We start from the raw sequence: 26043 nt of genomic DNA on the forward strand, positions 1-26043 counted from the left end.
TACACCTGGTCAGCCACAGACCACTGCTTTTGTCCTGTACCTCACACGTATACGTATATCTAAAACAGTAGAGGCCTCCAGACCAGTCCTTGGGGTACACCACTTTGGAAGACTCTACTACTAGAGGTGGGTTCCACTACTTTGACTGAGTGGGTACTATCATTGGGCCAGTTAGCTACCCATCTGGTAACATGCAGGATGGTGCCTAGATGTATAGGCATATGTATCCTGGCCACCTGTGGATTATTGTGAGAGAATTGGGCTAGGTGAAGGGAGGCATTGTTCGCCATCTTCCCCCTCTTCCTTGTGTTTGTTGACCACTTCAGAGAGGTTGACCAGGTTTAACAGGCCTGATCTCCCTTTGACAATACCATGCTGTGTGGGCTCAGGCATTTCGATGTTGCCTGTGTTCCTGTTCATAACGTCCTTGATATTGCCTTCCATGCCCTTGCAGAGCAGCCTAGTTAGACTGATGTGCATATGATTGGCTAGGTCAGTGGATTGTCCAGCCTTTGTGTATATGGATGACAGTGGCTGCCCTCTATGCAGATGGGATGACACCAGTGCTCAGGCTGTGGTTGACAACAGTGCAGAAATGGATCTGAGAGCCTATGCCTGTGTCCATGTAGGATGCAGCCAGGGACGGTATGAGGCCTATGGAGACTTCTGTGTGTTTCCTTTGAGAGGGCATTATGGACCTGCTTCCTGATGATAAGGGGAGGGGGCAGGTGCTGTGCATGCACATGTGTACTAGTGGGAGAACAGGGGGGTGATGTTTACACTTCACCTGTCTGCAGCATTTGCCTATTTCTATGTTGTATGTGTATTGACCTCTACTACAGAGCAGATTTGTGGGTTGCCTCTGGGAATGCAGGCACATGTGTGGAAGGCCTAGTGATTGGCCTTGGTGGATGTGTCCAATTTGCACTCAAAGATAGCCTCAGGGTAATTTACCTGTGAACTTATTTGCTTGTGCAGAGCAAAGTGACTTTGCTTCCAATAAGGCACCTGTTATTTCTTGGCCCTGTCCAGCAATTATATCTGCCTTTTATGGTATTTTTGTATTGTTGGTGTCTACCACGGATGTTTACCCTACCTTGAGAGAGATGATGTTGTCCTGTCAGGTATTGCTGAGTCCATACAGCTATGTAGGTGCCCACATAGTACTGTGGTGTGGGCCTGGACACTACTGCTAGTTCCAACTGATGGAACATTGGCTGTAAAACTAATTCTACCTGCTCTGAGGAGATTTATAGTCATTTGTGTAGAGTTAATTTTGTTTGACCCTGACATGGGGGGCCAGGGGAGATGGCGGCCTAAACAGTGATGGCTATGTTGTCAGATCTTACCAAGGAGGATGACACTGTAGGAGTGCTACAGCGGCTACTCATATTGGTTAAGACTAGCTACAGACTATTTCCACCTGTTGTAAGAGTGTTAACTGGCTGATCCACTACATTGCCATTGACAAAGCAGATGAATCTCTGTGCATTCATGTTTGGGTGGCATAGGTCATGCCCACTATGGTTGGGTAGGTTAAGTCACCCAAGAGCAGGGTAGATGATTGAATCCTGACAGATTCCAGCAAGTCCCAATAGGTGTGATGGGTGTCCATAGTAATGGTTGGAGGTCTGTAGCTAGCTATGATTTGAGTAGATGTTTTGTCAATTGTTAACTGCACTCGGGATGTCTCCCATGCATCGTGGTGTTTGGCCAGCCTGGAGGTGTGTATGTGTATGTTATGTTCAACACCTCACCTCCTGCGGCTTTACTGCCCTCCATTTGAGGTCTAAACATATTATGGAATGAGTAACCTGGCAAGGTTAGTTTGCTCTCCACAGCTATAAAACGGGTGTCAATGACTGCACAAATGGCATCCTACAGGGCAAGGTATGCCTGCATTGACCTGGGTTTCATGCTAAGATACCTAGCTCCTGTTAGAGCAAGACATCTGTACAAGGGCACACGTGACTGGTGGGCAAAGGCCAGAAAATAGTGTCACTTTATAAATCTAGCTGAAACACGTGTAGTTACCAGCAAAAACAGTGTCACATTCACAGGTGTACTCCACAGGATATGACTTCTGACAATCAAATGTATGCTATTATGCTATGACTTCAGTATTTAATGGGTTGCCACTGATGTGCCAGACAATACACAACTGTATGAGGCACTGACTACAAATAAGAGGCAGACATGTGGTCATTCTGCAAAACTCTGGGCAATTTTCAGGTATGGGTTCAGTATATAACATACAGTTCAATACACACTTCTGCACCTGTTGTATACTATGTGCATACCCTATATAAGTCTCTTATATTTGTAGGACAAGCATATGAATCATAGTAGCATTCACAGGTGACATATGAATATGTACAACATCCCAGGTAGCTGGCCTAGCAGTGTCACACTCAGCATTGCACAACAGCCACTCTAGTAGTAGTTATACATGAGCTGACCTTTGCTGGGGTGACTCAGGGGCCAGAGATGTAATCCATGTGAATGCAAACAGGGCAAGCAGGAATGGCCATAGGTGCCAGACAGCAACATGTGAGTCTAGCAGGTCTTGTTGCAACCTAGTGTTTAATATCCTATTTGACATTATTGCATCCCTTCTGCATTCCATTATAAGCGTACACGATTGACATACCTGTTATAGTGCTGAAGAGTTTCCTCAGAATACTGCAAATGGTTAGGTTAGTGTAGTTGCAGTCTGTCTTTATGTAAATGGGTTCAGACCTGTGTTGCATAGGTAGCAGCTTGCCTTTTGTAGGTAATGGTCATGAGCAGGTGATGGCTTGTGCACCAATCAGTGTCTCCCACTTGCTACTTTCATCCAGAACAGCTGTGTTTTCTTTCCATTAGCCAATGCCATAGCAACACAGTGCTATAATTAAGTCCTTCATGTGGGCCTTGCCTCTTTTCCTTGCCTGTGTGGAGGACATTATGGAGGTGTGGGAGCTACAGCTACACAGACAGTAGGTGGAAATACTTCTCAGGACAAGACATGTGGAGATGGCTCAAAAACATGGGGGACAAAGCTCCAGAATTGAGTACAGATTGTAAGTAAGTATTGCTGGTATACACATAGAGGAGTGCTAGATTAACAGGGTTTGTCTGGACATGCATTTTTCTGCATGACTTGATGTTTGACAGTGATATGTCTCTTACATACCTTTCAGTTCTCCAGATGTCCACAGACTGCCTAGAGGTTTGCCTGTTATGTTTTATCTGTCCCTCAGAAAACTTCTGTTTTTGTGAAATTAGTAGGATAATGTGAGGACTGTAGTCAGTAAATGTTGACGTTAGTGTTTCAGACATCATATCCTTCAAGGATATTATGTTACAACAAACCCTGTAACACCAGCAACTGTTTAAGTTTGTAACACCATTATGTGAGATTTGTCCCTCTTTCTGGCCCCCTGTGCCCAAGTATGTCATATTTATCCAGATGCCTTGCAGTAAAAGGTTCAGAGGTATGGTATGTCATTATTTAGTGACTGCACTCCTGGTATCATCCCAATGACTTAGCAGACTCCTGAAAGTGGTATGCAGCAGTGGCCATAAATATGGTCCCACACCCTGGACATTCTGTGGAAATCTGTACAGTTGAGAGTTATGTATGTCTGGCCATTGTTAACAGACTGCCAATATTGCGTAACAGTGTTGTGTGTAAATGTAGGGCTGAGTAGGGAGAGTAGCAGATGTGAGTGTCATAGCTCCTCTTCCATCTGACTGTGCATGCTGCTACAGTTACTGGTGGACTATCAGGTGTATATGTTTTTAGTGGCAGACTGTGAAATGTCCTGTAACACCTCAGGATTCCCAGTAGACTGTGAGTTGGGCCAGTATATGTCAGTGTAGTGTGTGACTGGCAATCAGGGTATGTTTGTTCATGAACAGTCATTCTACTCTAGAGTTCATTTGGGGTACTGGTATGTTGCTGTGACTGTGGCGCGAATGGTTGTGTGTGGACATTTTCACACTAATATTTGCTTTTCCCCACAGTTCCATCTCTGTAGTGCATGCTATGTTTGAAAATACATGGGTACTTCCCCAGAGCTGATTTGGGGTAGTGTCATGTTGGTCTTTACTGTAGTTCAGTGGGTGTTGGGTGAAATGTCTGGCAGCTCTCGCTGTGTTTTCTCTTCTATTACATGATTGCAGTCATACCTCTCCACTGTCCAGATGTCTAGACACTGTCCAGATGTATGGCTCATATGTTTGGTCTGTTCCCCATAACATTTGTGGTTTCTGAGAAATCACTGGGATGATGTGAGCATTAACAGCAGTAAATAATGACATTCGTTTGTGTTTCAGACCTGAATCTATCAGGAATTATATGTTAAATCAAACCATGCTACTCTAACAGACTTCTACGTTTATAACAGCCATATTTCAAAGATCTCACTATTGTTTGCCCTTTACCCCCCCCCCCCCACACATACTTTGTCAGGATTTTGGCAGATGTTTTGCAGTAAGAGGTCGGTTTATATATATATATATATATATATATATATATATATATATATATATATATATATATATATATATATATATATATATATATATATATATATATATGTGTGTGTGTGTGTTTAGATATATATTTATATTTATATATACATATATATTTATATGAGTACTACAGATACATATTTTTCCCTTATGTGAAATAACTGTAGTGCATGATATGTTTGCAAAAACAATACCAATTCCTACTGCTCAAATAGTCTAGAAGTATGTTGCTGTGATTGTAGTATACAGTGTCCAGACTTCAAGACTTGGAAGTGATAACTTTTGTCATTAATGTTAAATGACCAGAATGCATGATATGTTTATAAAATCATTGCAAATTCTCATGGGTCAGATGGCATTGTGGCATGTTGCTGTTATTATAGTGCACAGCATCCTGGGTTCAAGGGTTGGTTATTTTGTTGCTGGGCAGAGCAAGGGCTGATGGAGCCAGAGTGATTAAGGCACTTCTAAGCAATTGTAAGCAGGGTTGTGCAGTTTTGCAAGGAGCTAAGCGGTGCTAACAGACGGTTAAGCCCTCTTAGCTTCACTTAGCACTGTTTACTCCTGCTTACACTCATGCTCATTTTAATTAAAGCAAAGAAAAAAGGGTAATAGGAAAGTGGTAAAATGGGGGCAAGCAGGTGGTAAAACATTAGGAAAACCAGCTAGGGATGTGCAGGATGGGTGTAGGGAAGGACCATAGCTCTACATTTCTCCTGCAGCAACAACTGTGAATAATGTGTAGAATTTGGAATTTACAGCCTCACACCCCACAGGGAGGGCTGTCTGCAACAGACATTTATAGAATAATTTGTGGGTAAATTAATTAATTTAACTGTACACAGGAGTGAAATGCAGAGCTATGTATGGATCAATTATTTTTTTGTGGGACAGATACTCTTTTTTTAAGGTGAGAGTGGGATGTTGGGGAAGGGCTGTAGCTATGTTTGGGGAGGTAGGTTTGGCAGGATAGCTAGCATCTGCAGACAGACAAGACACACAAGACAGCAGATGGGGAATTATATGACACAATAGGGGGGCAAGCACCTTGGATAGGGAGGGTGGTTGGGAATCAGAGGCCCATGAGCCCCCAAATGGATACAGTGGGACTGAGGCCCCCACCCATGGTCAGTCACCACTGCACCTTCACAGCCCCAAAGGTGGCTGTGCTGGGAGCTGGACAAGAGGAGCGGCCTGCTCCTCAAGGTGCACCAGGTGGCCCTCCATCTGGCACAGCTGCCCACCCAACTCAGAGTGGATGATGCTGCGCACCATACCCCAGAACATTCTGCAGGTGATGGGCTCCTCTCTGCACACATGCCCAGGGGGGAATGGGCCCCATCCCCTGAGGCAGTTCCACCTGAAGGTGGTGCAGGATCAGTGAAGGAGGATGTTCTAGGTTGGGTCCCAGATGTGCTGGGGTTCGGTGCCATGGCCAGATGGAGTGGGACAGGCGGATCCACCTGATCTGCCTTCCCAAATGTGCTCTGGTGTTGTTGCTTTCCCAGATATATTGGTTAATCATGAACAACACATTGCAAAATTATTTATAACAGCATGCATTGGTGTTCCCATTAGCCCATACCAACAGATTTGAAACAGTTGCATAGCAAACAGAACACATACATAAATGGAACAACAGTAAGCATTTTAACAGCATGCAAGTTACATTGACTGCAACAGGCCACCAATAATGGTATTTGAACAAGGTATGTTAATATGCAACCAATGAAATATATGAACAATAATAGAACACGTCCCAACAATAGGTTTTGAGAACAACATACCCATAGTATATGAATAATGATTACTGATGCAGATGGCAGGTGGGGGGAATAAAAAGTCCATTAACAACTTTATCGGCTTTTATTTTTCACAACAGTACTACTCAATACTCTACAGGTCTGCCCTCACTTTACATCTACCTATGGCCCATAGCTTCTGTGGCACACAGTACTGCTCAATACTCTACAGGTCTGCCCTCACTTTACATCTACCTATGGCCCATAGCTTCTGTGGCACATATATACCTGTTAGACAGTCAATGTGTAATGGTATGGGGCAGACTGGGTGAACTGTGGCTACTTTACAGGAGGGGTTTTTTGCATGTCAGGGTTATGCACTTGACAAAGAAGCGATACCCTCCAATGATGATGTGTAAGTCTGCTACTAGCATAGTTCACCTGGATTCCTTTCTGTGTCCAAGGTGATTGGCAGCAGTGACCACTAGCCGTGACAGCATGACACTTGAGACACATGTATCTGGCAGATGGCATGGTGTATGTACCTGTCCTGCTGTCATTTGCAGGCATGGGGTTGGACAGGGGGACAGTTGTACATTGTGTATTGTTATACCCTTCAAACAGCTACTACAAACATTTCATTACCTGTAAGACCTATGGAGAAAATATCAGTTACCACTATCTGACTGTTTCTACAAATATTCAAGATTTCTTCAGTGTATATATGTACATATCTCAGTACCACTTCCTGGATTCAAACTGTGTTTGAGTGTGCTAAAATGAACTACAAGGCTGTTTCTCATCACACTGGGCTACTGGGGAACAGCTGTCTTTTGTTTCTATGTTTTCTGCCTAATACTCTGTGGGTTAGACAGTCTGTCCTTGTAATCCTGAGATTCATGCATGATAGATAGTTACTGTACTGCGTAGTAATCCTTTGAAATTATATGATCTGGAAAACAAAGGTTAGCACAAGGCACTGCAGCAGGGGACACACTATAATACATTTGACATTAGTATTCAGGGTTCGGATCTTAGTGAATAACATATGTCATATTTCATGTATATCATGATTTACAGCTCCACAAGCTATGGTTTTGCATATTAGCTGATTCTCAGAACAGCAACTGTTAATTCATGCTGACAAAGACTTATTTTCCGTACAGAATCTGTACACATTTTATTTCTACAACAATATACCAGAATAAACACAACAGTTGGTGGTTTAGGTTTTTGTTGTAGTTATATGACACAGTGGCAGTGCTCTACTACTGCATATGCTGTAGATGACTATTAGTCTGGCAAACATTTCTTTAATTGTTTCACACACAACACAGTAAACAATTTACTACTTTTTATTTATTTCAGTATATACTGAAAGGTAGATCTGTACTCACCAGCCTGTTGGCACATCCTTAGTCTGCTGGCATGGGCCTCAATGTTCATAGCCCTCTCTTCGGCAGCTGTAGGGGTGAGAAACAAAAATTATGCATGCCTGTCTATCACATACTCAGGCTAGAATTTGGTACAGCTATATCTGGGATACTTACAAACTGCTGGAGCATGCCAGTCCCAAGCATCTTGGATTAAATGGGCTAAGAACTCCTCCTTCCTAAGCTTTAGGTCAACATAATGATGCCATACCTGCTCACCAGTTCGGAGGATTCCAGTGGTACTGGTGAGGTCACTTGCCAGACAGTCCCAGGCCTTTGCTTTGTACTGAGAGCCCTGGTACTGGCCCCACAGCATTCTGTCATCATGGTGTTCTATGAGGAGTCCAGCCATGACCCTGGACTCCAGGATGCCCCATTACTGCACCCAAAAGTGCGCTGCCACTCCAACACCAGACATGTTACTGTAGATATCAAGCTAAACAGTTTATAGCTGTATTGCCTCCTGCATTGTTTAAATAAGGCCATATTCCCACCCTTTACCATCATTGGACCATTTTGAAAATACTAAGCTCAGCTAAGCAGTGCGCAAATATGCTAAGCTGGGTTGAACAGTGCTTAAAGGGGTAATTGCTGAGCATTGCTTAACAGTGCACAACTGAGCTGACTGCTGCTTAGCATTCACATTTAAGTAATGCTTACACCAACTAAGCATAGCTGAGCACTGCTAATCATTGCTTAATTTTCATTTTAAAAAATATCAGGATAATGACTTCATTAATCATTACTGACATATTAGTAAGTGTATATGGTTTACTTTACATGACATCCCTCTATGTGCTTTAATTACATTACCATGTGGTGTGACTATACTGTATGGGACACTTGTGTATACATGGGTGATTTCACATGTTATATGCATTCACACTTACATTTTATAGGTTCATAGGTTCATAGGTTCATACTAGGCTATCTGCCCTAGGGCATTTATAAGCCTAGCCAGAATGTGTTTGGCTTTCGCCACCCATTTTAAATTAATTTTGCTATGCCCTTTTTGAGGTTAGTATACTGTGCCTCTGTCTAACAGTGACACAGAAGTGATACCCTGGGTAAACCTACGATCTCCTATCCACTCATCAAGATTCCTCTTGAAGAGAGTCAATGAGAGACTCCACCTAACCTGGACTGGGATTTTATTCCAGAGTGAAGGGAGCCTCTGGGTTATGAATCTGTCCCTCCAGCATGTCCTATTTATTTCAGTGCTGAGGTTCAAGTCTCTAGAGCGTGTAGCTCGATGGGATTTGGATTTTCTGAGGTGCAGCATGTCCATTAATTCCGGGTTGGACATGGCTTTATATGTCAGGCACAGATCGCCTCTGAACAGGCGGTATGCCACTGAGTAGATCTGGAGTTTCTTTAACCGGGCAGCATATGGCATCTGTTTGAGCCCTTTGATCCTCTTGGTGAGGTACTTTTCGGGTCTTTCCAGTTGTTGCAGGTGTCTGGTAAGGTACATCCCAAAAGGGGCATTGTACTCAATTATGGGCCTGATGAGGGATGAGTAAAGAGGCACGATGACCTCCCCTGATCTAGATGTGAATCCCTTCATGATTAAGTGGGCTATATAAAATTGAATCCAAAAACAGTAAGCTGAGGTAAGGCTCCAGAATCCAAATAGTTGAACAGGTAAATGAATCAGTCTTCAAATGGTAGTAAATACAATGCCTTCTTTAATGTCACACAAGTGCTTTCACACAATGCTTCGTCAGGTGTATATGCAGACCAAGCTAGTCAGGCTTATGGGGCGATAGTTTCCAGGATCCATTGAGGCACCACCTTTGTGGAGAGGGACCACAGTTGGTGTACGCCACTCTTTGGGTACATATCCTGTAGTAAGGCTGAGATTGAACAGTAGATTTATGTTTGGGTTTAGCTCTTCTTGGAGTTCATGTAGGACGCAGCCTGGGACACCGTCTGGTCCCATTGATGCTGTGTTTTTTGCTTTGGAGAGGCTCTTACCTGAGCATCTGAGATGTCAGGGGCAGCACTCTGCTGGGATAGATATTTGCCCTTTGGTGGGAGGGGGTTTGCACTGAACCTGTCAGCTAGGATGTTGGCAATGTCTGTGGGTTCAGTTTATTTTTTGTTATTTTGGACTAATTCTGAGCATATCTGGGAATTACCACCCAGGTTCCTAACATAACTAAAGAAAGCCTTGTGATTATCCTTAGTGTCCTGTGCAATTTTTCTCTCAAAGCTGGCCTTAGACGATTTTATGAGTGCCCGCAGTTTTTTGCTAATACTGATCAGAGATGCCTTCCCTTTTTGGAATTTTGCTCTATCATTTAGTAGCTTCCTCCTTCTATTGTATAGTTTGTTTATGGCTGGGGTCCACCAGACAGGGTGTCTGCCTTTGGAGGATTGGGTCTTGGTTTTATTTGGGATCGCATGATCCATGCATTCCTGAAGGTGTTCATAGAATGCGTTTATAAAGGATTCTGGGGTCTGGGCCATATTTTCCACAGGCCCGGGGGCTTTGAAGGATTCCACCTCGGTTTTGAGGAGTGTGAAATTTGCTTTAGAGAAGTTTTTCACTGTGGTTTTCTGGGCAGGGGGTGGTGTCGGGATGTGAATATCCAGTGAGATTAGTTTATGGTCTGATCTTACCAGTGAGGGATACACTTCTGGTCTGGAGCATAGAGTCCCCATGTTAGTGATGATCAGGTCCAGTATGTTTTCCCCTCTTGTGGGAGTGGTAACAAGTTGTTCCATAGCATTTGAGTTTATAAATTCTAGGAACCTTTGGGCTAGGGTGTTGGAGCTAGAGTAATGCTCCCAGTCTATGTTTGGGTAGTTAAAGTCACCCAATATAATGTTGTTTGGAGAGACCTTCATATTTTCCAGTGTTCTCAGGAAGGCCGAGTGGGGTTCCTGGGTTAGGGAGGGTGGTCTGTAGCAGGCTATAAACTAGAAGGCAGTTTTACCCACTGTTAGTTGCACATGGACAGTCTCTGATGCTTCATGCTGTGCCACCAACCTGAAGGTGTGGGTATCTTTGACGAATATTGATACTCCCCCTCCTTTTGTGGGTCGTTCCAAGTTTTGGGGCTGAAAAGCATGGTATGAGGTATAACCTGGTAGTGCTGGGGTGCTCTCGGGAGCCTTGAACCAGGTTTCTGTTACTGCACAGATATCGATGTTCTCCATGCTAAGGAGAGTTTTCAGTGTGTGCATCTTGAGGTTTAGACTTCTGGCGTTGAGTAACATTACTCTTAGTTTCTTATCTCTTGTGATACCTATGGAGGTGGGTTTGTCTTTTGAGCCTTGCCTAATATCTGAAAGCCCAGGGGTGACAGGTGCAAGCCATCCCTAGCAAAGCATCGTGGCTTGTCGAGCATGTCATCCCAGGCTGACAGGCATTGGATCCCCTTTGAATGACACCAATACTTAAGCCAATTGTTGAAATTGATCATCTTGTCTTCATATTGTGGCATCATTCTTGGTGAGGGTAAGATGCTACTCAAGGTCAGGGTCATACCGGCCTGGTCCACATGCTCAGAGAGCTCCTCTATGTCTCTTTTCATGTAGTCCAGGGAGGTATGTCTCAGGTCATTCACACCAGCATGGACAATGACTGAGTCATATTTTACTTGCCTTGGAGTGACCTGAGTGCTTGTGTTATGTGATGGATCCTAGCGCCCGACAAGCAGCTCACCGTGACCTTCTCCTTTTTCAGCCTGGTGAGTGGGACGTCAGTGTGCCTGACGATAGAGTCACCTATTACAAGTGTATCAGGTGTGTTGTTTATCCTTAAAGGCTGTGACTGTTTGGCACACTGGCTTTGTGAGCTATGTGTTGCACGTGTTTTGTTTTGGGGTAGCGGTTGCTTGGGTGTCTGCTTTGGAGGTCTCTGCTGCTTAGGAAGATTTTTATTTAAAGCCTCCGAGTATGTTTTTGTGTATGTGTTTGGTTTGCTGTCGTGGTAGGTCTATGTGAGAGTGGAATTGTACTGAGTGTGGTTTCCTTCTCCTCCTGACTGGTTATGCCAGTACTGAGTTGAGAGAGCTTAGCCTCCAGTTTGGCTATATGGATGCATCTCTCACATGTGTTGGAATTTGTTGGGAGGAGGAGAGGGTTGTCTGTGTACATGAGGCAGTTGTAACATTGCCTCAAGATTCCTAGATTCACCAGCTGGACCGGAGAGAAGATTGACAACTGACCTTTGGACATGCTAGAATAGTATTGGAATTCCTTTATAATTGAAAAAAAGGGCCAATCGGGAACAAGGTACTCAAGAGGACTTTGTGAGAGTATAGTGCTTTTAATTTTTTAGTGCTGACTTATATAATTGCTTTAGTGAGCAAGTGCCTTTAGTGAGCAAGTGCCAGGTAACTTAAATGCAATGTGTTACAGGTAACTTAAATGCGAAAACAACAAACAGTAACTTTCTTTTAAGTGAAACAAGGAAATGAGTACAGTAAGCAATGCAGATATCACTAGGGATCCACAGAAGCACTGAAAAGCCGCATTTTAGGTGGTATTAGCGTTTCAGGGAAATAACAAGCAAAAAAACAACAAGCATACAAACAGAGCTAGATTCAGCTTCATGCACATGTCCAGAAGTTTTTACATGAAAAGTTCGCAACCCTAAGTGATTTGAGTCCAGCTACACTGCCCTCATTGACAAATATCAATTACTGCATAATTTAAAATTAAAATAATAATTTTAACACTGCTTTCTCATGTAAAATAGAGTGTCTGCCTTGGTCCTTGAACCGTGAATGCCTCCATGCAGAGACAAGACTCAAATCACTTAGGGTTGTGAACCTTTCATGTAAAAACTTCTGGGCATGTGCATGAAAGCAAAATATGTGTAATTTTGGTATCCGCTCCCTTCCCCCATGCAGTCATTCCAGTATTCCATTACTTTGCTATTTCTCCATTTCTTCCTAGTTGCCATAAACACTGTTAAAAACTCTCAGTGTATATATTGTTTTCTGCTTTATTTCTACAATGATTACAGATATTTGGATTTAATTTAAAACTTTTATTTCAAATTTTATAGTACAAACACTGGTAGACATTTGCTAAACAAAGCAATAAAGGTCTCACAATGAAGACAGACTTAGCATTAAATCTGCCTTTTGAAACTCACATTCACTGAAGCAGCATTGAAATCCATATTCAAAGAAAATGCATCTGGCCAGTGCTGGATTAACTTTACCTTTGGGCTGCTTTCAAATCATAGACCCCTTACATTCATTTTAGGACAATGCAAATGCAAAAGTTCTTTGGTTCACCTTCCTGATTGTATTAAAGTATAATATGTAATAATTAAATTATATTCCCTGTATAGTACAGGACCACTTGTTATACTGTGTTTTAAGTTTGTAGTTTTAAATATTTCTTCAGTAAGCAATGCAACAAAACATATGAACCAACAATGACAAAACTGCCCAGTTCAGAACAGTTCAACCATAAAAGGCCACTCAGACTTCTGTCACCAATATCGGTCAATATGCACAATCTCTGAAGAAGTAAAAGTCATATGACTAATTCCACATTAAAGAGATCTGTAAAAAATGAAAAGATTGCAGCTAGCAATCAACTTTATATTTCAGTGTTTCATCTGCAAATTCAGTGCCTGCTGCTCTTTAAGAATACATTGCCTATGTTACATTAAAAATGATAAGCTGGTAATTTTGCAATAGGGAATGGATGGCAAACAATAAACAAATTCAGAGTTACTAACATGAGATTCCTCAAATAGTTATGGTATTATCTTTCAAGACTGTTTTCTATAGTGGTACGTTGCATAACATTTGGGCGGAATCTCTAATGGTTACAGAACTAATCTGTAGCAGTAGATAATTATGAGAAGGTGCCTTACAATAGAGCCATCTTGTCACCTGCTCTGCTTCTAGATTGAGTTTCTAGCTTGAAGTGCATTTTCTGCTTAGTAAACATGTGTAAATGGCTCCAAGCTGCAACCTCACATCTATCCTGACCTTACATATTCTTAAAAGAGGCAACAGAAGTGGTAGCAGTTCTAGTGTAATACGTTTTGGCAGAACACTATAGTATTTTAATTCAATGTGTTAACAACTCAGGCTGAGTTTGTTTGGTCACAAATCAGCCTTGTCTTGTAAAAAGACAAATAATCTGAACATTTTTTATAGTTTTTGTTTTCTCTACAGCATACGTGTCCAACCTGCAGCCCGCGGGCCGCATGCGGCCCTCAGAGCTCTTCCATGCGGCCCTCAACCTCTAACTGCAACATCGATGCACGCATGCCCCAAAACACTTTTTTTTGTTTTGTGTTTTTCGCTCCCGTGACCTGTAATACTAATGTCGGTGTGCGTATGTGCCAAAGCACCCTTCTAGTTTTGTTTTTGAGCCAACAAAGGGTCAGTGTGTTTACACCATTATTTTGCGCCGAACAATGTGTGTGTGTGTGTGTGTGTGTGTGTGTGTGTGTGTGTGTGTGTGTGTGTGTGTGTGTGTGTGTGTGTGTGTGTGTGTGTGTCTTCTCACTGAAGAGGGACTCGTGTATGGATTTGCCGCTGTTGCCTTTGAAAGGGACAGCAATTGCATGTGTTAATAGGTAAGTATGGAGTGAGTGCATGCATGAAAGCAGAATTGTGTGCGTGAAAGTAGAAGAGTGTGTGTGTGCATGACTGAGAGACGCATGCACAAAGAGGCTAACAATGATCAGTCTACCTACTGAACACAAACAAGTTAGCTCACAAATATATCATACATTAAGAGTACACTTTCATTAAATTGCGGCTTTTCCTGACAGGGAGAGTGTTGTATTGAACATGAACTCGTACCTCTTAACTGTATGGATTTTCAAAGAATGTCTGGATTTTTGCCTCATCTTCCAATTTGTGTCTTTTGCTTAGGAAATAAAAGTAGTCATCCAAGGTAATGCAGTTCCAGGGAGTAAAAATGAGACAGCAGCCTAGGGTTAATGGGTCAGTAGTGGACTGACTATGTGGGACTGTAGCATATAAAGTAGTATTGTTTTTTTCAGGCAAACAAAAAAGCACCTAGTACTGTTTTTTCATTGGTGGGTTCTAAGCAGTGATAGATTGGACAACAGTAAGCATAGCTTTGGCGGATCATCAATACTGGCAAATCAAGTGGGCACAGTGTCATTTTTTAAATGTTGGGGATTTTAGTGTGTATGTGAGTGCTTATGTGTTGGGAGTGCTGCAACAGTAGATGATTATTAAAGAAAGAGACTTACGGACTGTGGAGAATATGTTTCTTTGTTTCAAAACCTAATACTTGGGTACGCATGCCAGAAGTAGATTTTTTTAAGACATAGCTTCTTGCCATTTACAGTGGATAGATACTTACATTTAATGGACAATGTATTAGCGTGGGCCTGTGGGGTTCTGAAGGATGCCAAGTCTACCACTGCCAATGTCTTGTAAAGTGACCTGGAAATGTATATTGGGATGTTACTGAAAAAATATAGTAAGTGGGCTTAGAAATATAGTTTAATTAAACAAAGTATACTTTCAATTTACAGGCCATAATTTAATTTATTTTAGGTAGTCCAGATACTGGTAGATTGTATACCATTAGACTTAATTAGGGAGAGCTGTCATTCTGGGAAAACAAGTAGCCCTAGTTTCAGTGAAAGCTCTGTGGTTGCTTGCAGGTAGGAATTTGAAGGATATTGATGCAATGTGTTTTATTTATTATTTTAATGCATTTGTCATTTCAAAGCATGGTTTTCTTTGATGCAAAAGAAGGCAGGACTGAATGAGCCATATAATGCTTAACTGACAATGATGGGATAGAAAGATTATAAGTGATGTATAATGTTTGCAGCTACAGTTGTTTCAATGGTGTCTGTGATGCATAACTATTTTTGGGCCTGTGTCCCACTTTTATTTTTCACTTTGTCCAGATTTCTTGCTCTAAGGTTGACAGATATGGTTCCATACTAAATCAGAAGTTGTATTTACCTTGGAAGACTTTTCGGCATAATTATGAAAAACAGAGCCTTTTTAATATCTCTGCTTATTTCCAATATAAACTGCCATGTAACCTTGCAAATAACCTTCTTATTAAGCTACTTTACTTCTTTTGGAATTGACAGGTATGATTCATCTTTTCGGACATAAGCATAGAGTGCTAATGTGACTTTGATTTCTTGGAGCAGTCTGTGCTTTACATAATCACAATAACTTTTCTGTGTTTCTGGGTGTGTAATCAGTTTAACAGTTTGAAAGATGTTTTCCAAAAATAAATAAATATATAATAAATAAATCCTCTCTACACTTTGAGCTGTTGACAAAGTCTGGGAGTTTGTTTTTTTCAAAAGCGAAGGTCATCATTACAGCTCAGTGAACTGTCAATCTGTGAGTAACTAATGCACAAATTAAAATGTCTGAATGTCAAATGGCTTTAGATTGGAGGGAAGTTTATTTTTATTTATTTTATTTTATTTTACATTTGTTTACCGGGAAAGTTCGACTGGACGCAGGTCCATTTTCAGCAGAGGCCCGGGGAGAAAAGCTCCAAAAATAACACAAAACAATATAATACAATACATGAGAGAGAGAGAGAGACAGCAAATTATGGATGTAGTACTCATACAATATGGCAGAGATTACATCTCGCAACAGTGAGAATCATTGAGGTACAGAATAAACTTAAAAACATTTTTTTTACAGTTATAATTACAGCAAGGCAAATATCAATGAGTAGTTTTTAGGAGAAAGCTGTTTGTACATAACTGAAGCTCTGAAACAATCTTTTGGTATGGATTAACCTGGGGATTGACACAAGTTATATGTTTACACCAGTATGTAGCATTATAGTTTATGGTTTTCTTGTTGATTTACTTTTTGCAGAGCAGTTGTTTGTTGATTTATTGATGGTCCTTTTGGTGGTAGGAAATTACATGGATGAATCCATCTCTATTATGATTTTTTTTCAGATATTTTGACTTCCAGACAATTTCATTCAGTGAGTGGGTGTCATGTGATTACTGAGATTTCGTATATTATAAGTAGGGACTTTGTGTGTGTGTGTGTGTGTGTGTGTGTGTTTGTGTGTGTGTGTGTGTGTGTGTGTGTGTGTGTGTAATAGAGAGATTTAATATGTATACTGAATATAATTTTGCAAATGGAATTCTTAGTTAAACATGCCCCTCTTCTTGGGCAACTAGACTTGAGTAACCAATATTAGATCTTAGCCATCCAGCTGGGAAAGGTTAGTATGTGGATTTTCCATCTAGTTGGATGAAGGCTATGCTACTTACCCAAGGACTACATTTATGGCTATCCATCCAGCCATCATGTTGCTGAACTACATTGTTTGATAATGAGAGGAGCTTTTTACAGAAGTTGAAGGTTTTTGTGTCAAGAACCTGTCCATAAAAAGTGGCTTGTTTATGTTGCAGTGAAGGCTGTGGTCTTTGTAGTGAGCGTTTTAAGTATAACCAGTATTTCTGAGGTAGAGGAAGTCTCTTAAGGCAGGATCTTTCTTAGCCTGGAAAGCAAGCCAATGATGACATTTATAGGGGCCAGTGAGAGACGGAGGAAAGCAAGAAGCTTTTTAGTCTGTTTGGATAACTAAGTGAACTTAGTCCTTTGACCTTTTTTGTCAGAAATGGTTGTAGTCTTTCTTTTGGCAGGGTAAAAGGGGCATTGCACTCAATAATGGTTCTTGTAAAGGAAGAATACAGGGATGTTATGACCTCCATGTCCCCGGATGAGGTACCCTTACTACTGAAGTGGGCCATGTAAAAAGCTTTCCTTACAACGGAGACAACGTGGTGGTCAAAAGCCAGGTTTCTATCAACCTGGGTGCCCAAGTACCATACAACTTACTGCGTGCTTACAACATTGTTATTAATGTGATAATTTGTGGGGACATCACTCTCCTCAAAGGGGATGATGATGCATTTTTTGACATTTAGCTTGAGGCCATATTTCTGCACCAGTTATTTGTTTGGGTGAGACCCTCTTGTAGCTTATTCAGAATTGTTTTATTAAGTCAGTAATGTGAATTATTTACTTTATTGCAAATTTGTTGGGTTATTTTTGCGGATTATCGTATTGTAGGACTGCTGATGTTGACATTTTACGTAGTTGGACTGCTGGAATGGTTTTCCCAGTGAGAAATGCTAGTGCTGTAGTGAATATCTCTTTATTTGTAAAAAAAAAAAAAATTATATATATATATATATATATATATATATATATATATATATATATATATAGGTATATTAACTAAGATGTTAGAGTTAACTGTTAGATTAGAGAATTAGAATTAGAATGGGAATTAGAATTTTAAGGCAAATATTAGGCATTTATTACATTTATTCATTGTTCAAATGCACCTACAGTACAGCCAGGAGGTCGACTGTGGTCTTCCGGAGCAACGAAAGAGTTAACTGTATGATATATTTTATATGCGGCCCCAAGACCATTTCTATTCACTCAATGCGGCTCCAACAAGACAAAAGGTTGGACACCCCTGCTCTACAGGATACTTGAGCTGAGTACATCCAGAGTATGTAGTATTTTGTCTTATTTGCTTTCAAATTTAAAGAGGTTACACTAGCAGAACACAATTAATCAGTGAAACAAAAGATATTATGTTTGGTGTGATAAACAGGGGCTACAGGCTTTAATATCTACACCTTATATGCCAATATTTGAACGCACAATGGAACCAAAATTCTAGGATTTGACTCCCACTATTGGTGCCTATTATAACAGAAATTACAGTTGACCTTCAGGGTATATGGTAAGTGTGCATTTTGGCCTTTGGTAATAGTCAGCACCTACTACAGCCAGGTAAGCTCCACAATCCCCCCCCACACACACACATTTCTCACAATGGGTGCTAAATGGTGACTTTCCAAAACCATGTCCTTCCTTCTTAGTCTTCAAGATGCCAGGTAATCAAAACTAACAAAACAGCAAAACAAAAGCACACTTTAATTTTTACCTTTAAAATACACCAGTCTTTAAATATTTAAATGGTAGCAATGAGCAATTGTCATAGTAAGGAAAGACACTGCAGAGTCTGGAACACTGATAAAATGTATAAATCCTTAAGCTAATAAATAGAGCATCAACCACATAAATTTAAATCAGATAACATTCTTTACTTAAAATAAATAAGTTTAAACATTTTATTTTCAAGTAAATATGCAGACAGTAAAAGGCATACACAAAAACTGAAAAAAAAAACATTTAAATAGCAGAATACTATCAGAAAAAAGTCCAGCATCTAGACTAGAAACCACATGTTTCTTGCTAAATAATTAGTGTGCCCTCACTTCTTCTCGCTGTTAAATCCAAATGGAATTTCTGAGTCCTTACTGGCAGCATAACTCTGACTCCACAGGTATCATTAGCAAGCACAGCAAAATTCCTGCAGCTCCTCTACTTCTAGACAAAGTTATGCCACAAGAAAAGAAAAAAAAAAGTTTTCAGGAAGGAAACCTTAATTGATTAGTCGGTTCCCTGGCAGGCCGCAGCAATACTTGTTTCATTTTATTTAAACCCTAGGAATGCTAAACCTCTTAGAAATTATTTTGCTGTTTCTTCTACAGAAATGCATGGAAACAGTGATACACAATCAGAAACCAAACCATTGAAAGGCACATTTTGACTACTGAATAAAACAAGACCGTCACTTACATGTCCATTCGTGGTCTGTCCACTGCACTGTTAAGATGTCTTCAAAAATTCAAATTTCATGCATGGAAGGTAAAGACGTAAACAATTGGTCATACAAACGCAGGAGACTGTTTTTGTCTTCTGCGTCTGTGTGAGACCGAACGCAAAGGGTGTTCTTAAAGAAGAACACCCTTAAAAAAAGTACTATTTTAATTAAAAGAAAATTAAATGTCTCTGTATTTTTTCCGGACAATATGCTGTCCGGTCCATTTTCCGGACAGCTTCCCTTAATTCTGGACAGTCTGGAAGGATTCCAGATGGTTGGCAACCCTAAAATCACTATACTAGCTTGGCATGAGGATTTCACCTGTATATTTTTATTTATCTCCTATGGGATGTTTCAGCAATGCTGAACAGAGGGCCATAACATGCACACCCGCTCAGCTATGCTTACACATACCTTAGAATGGAAAAATATATATAAATTCATAAACCCACTTTATTTACATGTATCTGTACTCCTTGTCAGTCACAGTAAGAGAAATTGTAAAGGGGCACATAGGGACAGATTTTAATTATTGGTCTTACAAAGTTAGGAAGTGTAACTGTGGTTTTCTAGCAAATCATTGGCAAATCACTCGAGGTTTAAGTCAGAACATACTGACAGACATTTGGATTTCAGACTTCATACCATTCAGGAAATCTGTGCTACTGCAAACCTTTTATTCTATCAACTTTCTGGGTTTGTCTGTGCAATATTTAAAAAGTGTCCCTATTTTTGTGCCTTTGTCCCCCCATTATTTATGGCTTTGTACAGCTTTCTTGCTCTAGGAGGTTGTGAAGTATGTGAAGCAGGCATCTGGGCATTCTGCAGAAACCTGTACAGTTGATGGCTATGGCCGCACAGCACTTTCAAATGGCAGACATTTGTGTTTTAGTCTTCATACCCTTCACGAAGTCAGTGGTACTGCAAACTTTTTATTCTAACAGCTTTCTGGGTTTGTCAGTGTAATATTTAAAAAGTGTCCCTATTTTTGTGCCTTTGTCCCCCCATTATTTATCACTTTGTACATCTTTCTTGCTCTAGGAGGTTGATAAGTATGTGTGGCAGGCATCTGGGCATTCTGCAGAAACCTGAACAGTTGATTGCTATGGGCGTATGGGACTTTCAAATGGCAGACATTTGTGTTTCAGTCTTCATACCTTCAGGAAGTCCATGCTACTGTAAACCTTTTATTCTATCAGCTTTCTGGGTTTGTCAGTGCAATATTTAAAGACTGTCCCTGTTTTTTTGCCTTTGTCCTCCCATTATTTATGGCTTTGTAGGCAGGTATCTGGGCATTCTGCAGAAACCAATGCAGTTTACAGCTATAGCCGTACGGCACTTTTGCAATGCAAGGGTGTGTGACAGAATCTGTCCCACACACACCTGCATTGTTTCTTGCTCCCCTATCAAGTTCAGTGCCCACGGACACTGAAATAATCATTTTATTTCATTTCAGTGTCCATGCTTTTCAAAAGTGCCATATGGCACTTTCTGAATGCAGGGGGCATGTTAGATGTGCATGCATGGCTTAGACATGCCCCCTGCACTCATTGGTGTTCGTATCCACTTAGCTGTAACAGTAGCATGTCTTCATGAATATGCAAGATGTGCTACTTCTACGGCTGTGCTTACACAGACAAGGTCCACTCCATGTCAGAATAACACAATTCCGACACAGAGTTTAATGAATCCTGGGGCATGACTTTTTCTTTTAAGTCTATTTATGAACAATTTCAGGACAAAAAAAGCCAAACCCCCACTAACTGTGGACATGCACATGTTTGCCTTATTATGGCATCACCAGCACAGCATAAGTGGAATGTCTGGCTAACAATTGGAATCACAGGGTTTTTGTACTCAGCTGATATCCATAAAAATCAGGGTGATTGCAACATATCCCAATTAACAAACTAAAACAATAAGTAAAATGTCACACAGAAAACACAATTGGTTAAAAACCAAAAAGAAAAATCTAGCAAAGCCAGACTTTCCACTGTGTGATATCTTAAACCTTTTGTCATGACATCAGGTGTTTCAGCAAAATGGCAATTCTGAATGTCCATAGCTTTTTCTTTTAAATCTCTTTAGGCACAATTTCAGGCAAAAAAGTCAACCCCCACTAGCTGTACACATACATGTTTCTATTTTCTTATGGCATCATCACCACAGCATAAGTGGAATATTTGGCTAACATTTGGAAACACAGGGTTGTCTTACCCAACTAATATCCATAAAAATTAGGGTGATTGCAAAATATCCCAAGTAAGACAGTAAGTAAAAAGGTCACACAGAAAAACAATCAGTTAAAACCAAGAAGAAAAATCTAGCAAAGCTAGACTTTTTACTGTGTGATACCTTAAACTTCTTGTATTAGAGACAACATGGGATATATGCAAACTGCCCTTTAAGAACATCAGGTGTTTCAGCTAAATAGCAATTCTGAATGTCCATGACCTTTTCTGTTAAGTCTATTTATGGATAATTTCAGGCCAAAACTGCCAAACCCAACTAGCTGTGGATATGCATGTTTCTGCCCTCTTCAAAAACAGACTGAAACTTTTCCTCAGAACACACTGGTTATGCCCCTGTACTAAACCTGACTAGTCATCTATCTCTTCAGACTTGGCCCTCCCTACCCTGTACTTCTCATTAACTGTTCTACCTTCCTTATTAACTATAAATACCATTTCCCTCTACATTACATTATTTCCATCCTCTGTGGATACTTATTATTGGGTGAACTCTTTATTAATATACCTATACAATAACCTGCCTTCCTTTTTATTATGTACTGTACCTATATGTTTTATTGTACCTGTATTTCACACTGTGATGATTTTTGTCCACTCTGAAAATTCTGTGTTAACCTGTAATATGCATTGTATATATGCCTGATGTTGTTATTTGTTATTTGTTGTTTTTCTTGTTTCTTTCTTGAAGCTTATCTCCCCGGGCCTCTACTGAAAATGGACATATATCCAGTTAGACTAGCCCAGTCAACAAATGTAAAATAAAAATAAAATAAATAATAAATAAATAAATAGTTTGTTAGCTGGGATATTTTGCAATCACCCTAATTTGTATGGATATCAGTTGGGTATGACAACCCTGTGTTTTCAAATGTTAGTCGGACATTCTAGTTATGCTGTGCTCATGATGTTGTAAGAAGGCAGAAATATGTATGTTCACGTCTAGTGGGGTTTCCCTTTTTTGGCCTGAAATTTTCCATAAATAGACTTAAAGGAAAAAGTCATGGATATTCAGAATTGCCATTTAGCTGAAACACCTGGTGTCCTTAAATAATCGTTTGCCTATATCCGATGTCACTTCTAATACAAGAGATTTAAGGTATCACACAGTGGAAAGTCTAGCTTTGCTAGATTTTTCTTTTTGTAGTAGTATAGGGTGGGAAATGGTATTGAAGGCCTTGAATATATTGAGAAATATTACAGATGTTGTAGTTGTACTATGTGAAAGTCTAAAGCCGTGCTGGGTAGGGGTAAGTAATTTGTTTTGTAGGGTATGATTAAATAGTTGTTTAAGTATGCATTTTTCTAATAGTTTGGATAGGGTAGATAGTATAAATGGGGTGACAGTTGGTAATGTCATAGGATTTACCACCTTTGTGAAGTGGGGTTATTATGGATTTTTTCCACTGGGTGGGGATGTAGGACTCTATGATAGATCAGTTGATGAGTATACTGACTGAATAAGCAATACATCTGTGGCAAGCTTTAAATACTCTGGTGGGCAATTGTCTGCTGTGGGACAGCAATGTTTTAGTTTGAGGAGTAACCTACGTATGTGGTGATTGAGTACTGCTTGAAGAGTAAGGAGAAGTAGATGTTGGAGAGTAGTGGTAGTATCCTGAGGGAGATGGGATGAAGAGGGGGATTCAGTAGCAGGTTGGGAGGGGATGGGGTTTTGACTGGTGTGGGGAGTATGAGGGCTGGATGGAGGAATTGAGTAGATTGAGAATGATGTAAATGAAATGTGAGTTGAATGCTTCAGCTATTTGGGATAAGGTTTTATCGGTGGCAGAGGGTGGGTTTTCTTTGGTTCCAGGATTAAGGACCTGAGAGTTGGTATGCCAGAAATTTGTTGGATTGTTTTTGTTGGAGCTTAGCTGGTATGAGAAATAGTGTTTTTTGTCATTGTTAACCATTTTTTTTGCTTGGTTGTATAGTTGTTTCTCCTTTTGGTACTTTGGTTCAGTTTTTGTTTGTTGCCATTTATGCCAGACATTGTCTATTGTTACTAGTTGATTTTTGGTGTCCTTGGATAACCAGGGAGCATGATTTGCTTTTATTCTTTTATGGCAGAGCTGGGCTAGATTGTTAAGGGTATCTACGAATGTTTTGTTGAAGTGGCTAACAGCATCATCTGATGGTTGGGATTTTAGTGAGGACCAGTTCATAGATTTTAGTATTGCATTAAATTGCTGCTGGTTGAAGTTAGACAAATTGCGTGAAGTTTTATAAATATGGTTATTAGAGGTATAGGTTATAGTTCTGTTCATATAGGTGGGTAGGTGGTCACTTAAATTATTAGGTAGGGTTCTGAAGTTGATGTATTTGTGGGGATCTGAAACAAGGATCCAGTCTATTGTAGATACTTGGTCTTTATTTGTAGATTCTAGTTGGGACAGAGATAAGTTGGGTAAAACCTCAAAGGTTTATACTGTTGGTGGCGTGGCTGGACTTTGCCAATTTATGTTGGTATCTCTTAGGATGATGGTTTTGTTGGTGACAGTTAGGGAGATCTAGGAAAGGAAATCTTCTAATATGGGAATATTATTCCTTGGTGGAATATATAGTATTGCAATGCATGACTGTTTGGTATTACTGGTTTTTAAAGTGGCTAGGAGAATTTCAGCAGTACAGAAGGAGGGGAAGGGTTTAGGATAAGGGAGTAGGGTAAGAGTATTAGGATACATTAATGCAACACCTCCTCCATTTTTGTGAGTTTAGTCTGCTCTAATTATGTTGTAGCCTGGTGGGAGTAGTTCAGCCACGCATGGAGTTCAGTAGTTTTGTTACAGATGCTATGCAGGTTAAGAGTGATTAAAAGTAGATTCTAAGTACAAGAAATGTTGGAAGATGAGGAATTAGAGGGCAGGCCAGGGCAGGAGAAGATGCAACCACATTGAGCTTAGTAGGAGTATATTATTTGTACTGGCCAGGCAAGGTTGTTTTAAATAGATGCTTTGATTTTGTTGCACGTGGGGGTGATGGTTTAGGAGTGTCTTGTATTTTTTTTAAATTTGGTGAATAGTGCTATGCTGGAATTGTAAAGTGCAGGTGATGTATTAGAGAAGGATGTGGATTTTGTTCATAAGGAAGTGTTGGATGTGGAGCATTTTAGTGGTATGAGAAAGGTCTGGGGGTTTACGGTTGTAGTGTATATAAAGAGAGTGACAGCTAGTGAGATGAGAGGCGGGGTGGTGGAAGTATGGTGAGATATTCTAGAGAGCTAGAATCATGGAAGGGACTGTTAAGAGTGAATGAGGGGGTTAGGTGGGTGGGGTTGTGGAGTAATGTGGTGTAGGATTATATTTGATTGGAAATGAGTGGAGGATATAGACAGAGAGTAAATGTGATAATATGATTGGGCAGAAGGTGATGGTAAGTGGTGATTGGGTGCAAGAGATGCTGGGGAGGGGTAGTTGAGGTATAAATGTAATTGATGTGGGGGTGGGTGAGAATGGGGTTGGGTAGGGAAGCGGAGTGAGCCCAAGAACAGTGAGGTCAAATGGAGCGGGCTGGCCCTGGTCTCGTAGATAACAACAAAGAACAATCAACCAGGTATGTTTACTGATGGAAAGTAGTGCAGTGCGAGGATTAGAAGAGAGACATTCTGGCTGGTTAGAAACAACTGTTGAATGTTAGGGTAGATAACAGTAGTCAGAGAAAGGAAATAATAGTACTGCGTGGGAGATAAAGTGGGGGTGAAGGAAGATAAGGACTATAGAAAATAAATATCAAGAGACTGTAGTTCTAGACAGATATAAGGGATAGACATCTCGAAGGGGACACCCTTTAATAACCTGCTACAAGGTAGCTAGACATTAGCTTAGAAATATAAAGAAAAAAAAGTGGGGTGGGGATGTATGAGAGGTCATTCAGTTAGAGTAGGGTAAAACAAAGTAGAACACTAAACTGCTAGCTGTACATTAGGGTGTCTTTTCTTGAAGAGGAGATTGGGTATCCAGTGACAATAAGGTGGTTAAATTTTCCAGTTGCACATAGATTTTCAAGAACTTAGGGAGCTCACCTGGAATAGCAACAGTGGTCAGAGATGGGTGTGTTACCTAATAAAAAATGGGAGAAGGGTATAGAAGGGTATCAGTCAGCCAGAAGACAATTCTAAGTTGTGCTGTCTGTGCAATTAGAAGGGTAGAAAGATTATAGACTAAATGAGTATATGGTAGTGGAAGTGAATGTCAGTAGGTATGTATTAAATGGATAAGGCAGAGAGAGGTAAAGTAGAATGTATGAGGGGTGGAGGGAGATTGTAGGGGAGACCAGATAAGGAAAATAGCAGGGAACTGTTAAGAAACAATACATCTAACAGGCTAAATACTGTGCTTAGAAGCTGATTTACAATACTTATGCTATATCACTTTCAGCAGGCATATTATCATAACAGTTAAATACTGAATATCATTTACAATGATAAGTCACTGCAAC

This window comes from Protopterus annectens, chromosome 5.part0, assembly GCF_019279795.1.
Source record: "Protopterus annectens isolate FY-2018-M chromosome 5.part0, PAN1.0, whole genome shotgun sequence".
Taxonomy (NCBI): domain Eukaryota; kingdom Metazoa; phylum Chordata; order Ceratodontiformes; family Protopteridae; genus Protopterus; species Protopterus annectens.